Here is a 5,642-nt window from a genome sequence, read left to right as displayed (position 1 = left end):
GGTTGGGGACCGCGGGGAAGAAGATGAACAATGGGGCTGCTGGATTGACATCTAACTGTTCCGACATATTCCTCTGAGACCGGAAAAATATCAATCGATTGATTTGGGTGGTCCAGGAAAGATGCATTTAGAAATGCCATGAACAACGTTCGGCATTGGTACGAAAGGAAATCATCACCATTCCATGTGCTTATTTAGGTGTAGGATTTTGTTTTCCATAAATGTTGGTAGGCGGTTCACAAATGATATTTCGTGTCTTCATTGGGCTTAATAGGCTAGAAATAGCTGCATTTAGAGTTAGGCACGTATCCCGCCAAAAAACACTTATCATGTCTTAGTTAACACATCAATTGCTTTATTTATGGTTTGGGCTATGTAGCTCTGTGCTAAGCTTATTACTCATTTTGAAATAGGACTTTGGGCAACTCTGACATAAGTACTCGTTAACATTAACATAGGGGCAATACATGGCGCGCCAGGCATGGCCCTATGCGGAATTCTTTCCTTAATTTAGTCTCAACAAAATGATGTGTATGACAGCTCTATAGTATGTCGCGTGCCTGAAGGCGCAAATCAAAACAAACTCGCAATAGCTTGACATGATTGCAGCAAGAATCTCACATACAGCATTCTCACTCTTGTTGTAAATATGTACTCGCTTATGCTTAAATGTTGTGTTTTAGTATATACATCTTTTGAAGGGCTGTTGTGTTTTGGTATTAGTGGTTAGGTTAGATATAGAAAGGCAACGACTCAAATAAAATACAGGCAGCAAAGAAGAACCTACCTACTACTCCCTCTGTCCCATAATATAAGAACGTTTTTGGCACTACACTAGTGTCAAAAACGTTTTTATATTATGAGAAGGAGGGAGTAGTTCTTTAAAATTGCAATTTTTTGTTAACTTATACGATATTGTGAGGATCTTATGTTATGGGACGGAGGGAGGGAATAGTTGTTTAGTTGCTGGCTGTAGTGCTATGGTGGTACGAGCTGGGCCCTCTTTAATTCAAGAAATGATTTCGTAGGATTGGGATGGTTGAAATACTTGCGAACCCTTTTTCCGTGCATGTGGGTATATTTATGCATGTGGATTACACTTTTTTGGCAGGCTCAAGTTATTACGTTTCTGCAGAACCAGTTTGGGACTGGGAAAAATACCGATCGATCGAATCGACCGACGGGGCAACCCCCACGGCCATTCGGCGCGGCCCGCACGGGGCAACCCCCACGTTTCCATAACCGGCGGCGGCACACCCGCCCACCCGCCCACGTACGGCACGGCGTCCCTGTCTGTCTGTCCGTCGTGCCTTCTCGAAACTCACGTCGCCCCGCTTGTCCCGCACCGCACCGCCTCGTCGGCTTGCGCTGCGCCGCGACGCTTTTTCCCACCGGACGTCCACGTCCACGTCCATGTCTCTTGTGACCCTGGGTGTGACGTCGCGCCAGGGGCGGGTGACTGGCTCGGTGGGTGCGTGGCGGCACCCCAGGACAAGCGGGAACCGAGCGAGCTCTCCTCCGGTCAGCCCACCAACTCCCCCCCGCGCAACCGGCAGCCGGTGGCGAGGTCTCCGCCCGGTGTCGAGCCATGGTGCCGGAGCATGGAGTGGTGGTGACGGATCGTACTGCTGGTCTTCTCCACCTACAGCTATGCAAATATGCAGCCCAAATATGAGACGGATACGGGGCGCCTGGGCACGACCGCCATATCGGCCTGACGACGTGGCCCCACACGGAAACGCCCGGAAACCCGGCGGTCCGACGGACGCCTCGTCTGTCGCCGCGGTGGGAATGCCGCGTGGCGCTACTCCGGCTCGCCGCCCAAGACGACATCCGACTATTTAAGCCGGTCAGCATCCCGCTACCCTAACCCCCCCTCTTCGCCCCGCCAGTCCGAGCCCTTCCACCTCCTCCCTCTCTCGCTCTGGCGCTCTGCCCATGCTCCCGCACTCCACCATGGTCTGGAGCGAGATCGCCTACTATGCCATGCTGACGCCGGAGCGCCACTACGAGATCCAGCAGTAGATCCGAGCGAGGGAAGTTGCGCGCGCCGCCTGCATCGCTGTAGGGTTGCCTCTGGACTCGCAGAAGCCGGAGGAGGAGGAGGAGCAGTGGGAGGAGGAGAAGATGGCTCCGATGGAGGTGAAGGAGGCGAAGGAGCCGGATCAGCAGGTGCCGCCCTTCAACATGGAGCAGGCGGAGGCGAAGTTCGTCGTCGCCCAGTTCGACGAGATGGCCGAGCAACATGCCATCATAGAGTCCATCCAGGATGAGGCCTATGTGAAGGCCAACCGGGCGTTCCTCCGGCGGCAGCAGGCGGTGACCAACACGCTCTTCGTCGAGCTCAACGCGGAGATAGAGGCGGGGGAGGCCGGAGTGGAGTAGCAGGAGGAGCCGGAGCTGCAGCTGCCGCCCATGCTGCCGGAGCTGGGCACAGAGATCGTCGTGATCTCCGACAAGGATTAGATAGGATCAACGTAGTACGTAGGTTCTACTTCTTTTGAATGTCTTTATATGGATATAAGAATCTAGTATGAGATGTTCAGATACAAGAAGTAAAATTTAAGGCGTGCCCGGTCACTGCCCGCGGACGCGCCCGTTCTTTTTGCGGGATGATAAGAAGTTTTATTCTAAAACGTTTGAGGGACCGGATTTACCATATATGGTTGTAGATGCTCCAAGCCACGCCTAAATCAGTGGTGCTCTTTCGAAGAAGTCATCATGTCTTCGTAGGATTTTATTGGTCGACGTACAAGTGTTCAAGAAGCTCAGCTTCGAGCATGTGGCTTTATATCGTCATCACACTCCACAAGACTATTATTTCGAAGACTGTTTTTTCTTCTTCGAAAATCCGGGCTCCACATCAAGGTGATCCATAGTACATCTATTTTGTTATTTATTCACCAAGACCTTACAAAATAGGATGTGCTTAGGTCCAGTGCTGGAGATTGAAGCAAAAGGTTGGGCGGGCAAATCTAGTCAAGTTATAAAAATTCCCAAATGATAGCCACATGTGTGGCACGAAGTAACACCCCCTTGACGTTTTTATAACTAAAATTGCCATTTGAACAAAAAAACCCAAAAAATCTGAAACTTGCCATCCAAATAGAAAATTGTCATCCTTCACAACAAAATTTGCCATCCTCAAGTAACTGAAGTTGCCATAAAAAAATGTCAGGGAGAAATTGCTCCGTGTCACACGTGTGGCACTTATGAGGGTCCTAAAAATTACCCTTGCCTTGACATTCCACGCCTCAAAATTGGACGCAAAACAAAGAAAATCGTGCTAGGGGCCGGGGCACATGTTGGCCCTCACGTAGCTCCTCACTTGCCTAGGTCTAAGACAAGTCTCAGTCAAATGACATAGTATATAAAAAGAAGAAAATAAAATGAATATGAAAAAATTGTATAAATCTCCATGCAAGATCAAAAGGGATATAGCATCGACTGAGACTTAGCAAAATTGTACAAATTAATACATCTATAAGTAAGCCACCATCTTAGCATCATCTGTTTCTACTTGATGTCTACTACGCAATTTTATTCTTGTAGACTCGTGTTGGGCCTCCAAACGCAGAGTTTTGTAGGACGGTAGCAAATTGCCCCTCAAGTAGATGACCTAAGGTCTATCAATCGTGTGGGGCGTAGGATGAAGATGGTCTCTCTCAAACAACTCTGCAATCAAATAATAAAAAAGTTTCTTGTGTCCCTAACACACCAAATACAATGGTAAATTGTATAGGTGCACTAACTCGACGAAGAGCTGGTGATACAAGTGAAATATGGATAGTAGATATTGATTTTTATAATAGGAACAATAAAAAACAATAAGGTAGCAAGTAACAAAAGTGAGCACAAACAATATTGCAATGTTTGAAAATGAGGCCTAGGGTCCGTACTTTCGCTAGTGCAATCACTCAACAATGCTAATCTAATTGAATCATATAACCATCCCTCAACGTGTGATGAAGAATCACTCTAAAGTACCTATCTAGCGGAGAACATAAGTCGAAATTGTTTATAGGGTATGAAACCAGCTCAAAGCTATTCTTTCTGTTCGATCTATTCAAGAGTTCGTACTAAAATAACGCAAAGTTATTCTTTCCATTCGATATATCCAAGAGTTCGTACTAAAATAACACCATATGATACACACCAAATAACTCTAATGTCATTTAGATACTTCAATGTCATCACAAGTATCCATGAGTTAATTATATGATAGACATCAAACAATTTCAGATTCATAATACTCGATCCAACACAAATAATCTCAAAGAGTGCCACAAGATTTTTACCGTGGAAACAAAGACGAGAACGTGCATCAACCGTTGGGGAACATAGCATGCAATTTCAAAAAAATTCCTACGCTCACGCAAGATCTATCAAGGAGATGCATAGCAACGATGGGAGAGAGTGTGTCTATGTACCCTCGTACACCGTAAGCGGAAGCGTTTGGCAATGCGGTTGATGTAGTCGAACTTCTTCTATCTTCGGCCCATCAAGTATCGAACGTACGGCACCTTCGAGTTCTGTTTTGATCAAGGTAAATGGTGGGTGTATGGTACGGGCGAAAGTTGCGTGACACAAGAGAGGCTAGCAATAGTGGAAGGGTGAGAGTGCGTATAATCCATGGACTCAACATTAGTCATAAAGAACTCGCATACTTATTGCAAAAATCTATAAGTCATCAAAACCAAGCACTACACGCATGAACCGGGACTAAAGGGTCGTTACTAAAGGCCCCCCTTTATTCCCATTCTTATACGAACCAGGACTAAAGGCCCTCCACGTGGCCGCTGCCTAGAGGTCCACCTTTAGTCCCGGTTGATAACACCAACCGGTACTAAAGGAAATTTTATGTTTTTTTTTGAAATTTTTTCTTGATTTTCAAATTTCTGAATTATTTTAACCTCTAATCTCTAAACACCCCTCATCACTGCTCAACTTAATCTCTAATCTCTAACCACCCCTCATCATTCCAAATCATCTAACTTCCCGGACGGTCACCCATCCTCTCACTACTCCAGCCCGAGCACGCTTAACTTCCGGGTTCTATTCTCCCTTGTTTCCAAGTCTACACTTGTTGTTTTCCTGACAACAGTAAGATGTCAATCATATTAACCCTCAGGAATTTAGCTTGAGCATGAAGTCACACATTTCACTGTTTGAGTTTGAAACTATTGTTCTAAAAAACAATAATTATTTAGTAACACTAATATTTCTTGAATAAGTAGTTTAACCACAGTTTGACCAGATTTGACCAAAATTCAAAAAAAAACTGAAACAATTATTTAGTAACACTAATATTTCTTGAATAAGTAGTTTGACCATTGTTTGACCACAATTTGACCAAATTTAACAAAAATTCAAAAAAACTGAAATTTGAGCATAACTTTTTTTCCTTTTAGAATTTGAGGATTCTAAAAATTTGGAAATAGGCCGTAGGCGGTCAAAATCGGATCGGGATTTTCATGTTGAACATTTTGATATATTATACGTTTTTTCTGACATCGTATGCAAAAGTTATAGCCGTTTTACATTTTCCCTACACCTTTTGCAAAACATGTCCAAATTTAAGTTTTTAAATTTTCCTAACTAGTAGATGTAGTAACATAACTACATCTCGAAGGATTTTAATT

The sequence above is a fragment of the Triticum aestivum genome, chromosome 4B (genome assembly GCF_018294505.1).
Source record: "Triticum aestivum cultivar Chinese Spring chromosome 4B, IWGSC CS RefSeq v2.1, whole genome shotgun sequence".
Taxonomy (NCBI): domain Eukaryota; kingdom Viridiplantae; phylum Streptophyta; class Magnoliopsida; order Poales; family Poaceae; genus Triticum; species Triticum aestivum.
This window is presented reverse-complemented; position numbering follows the sequence as displayed.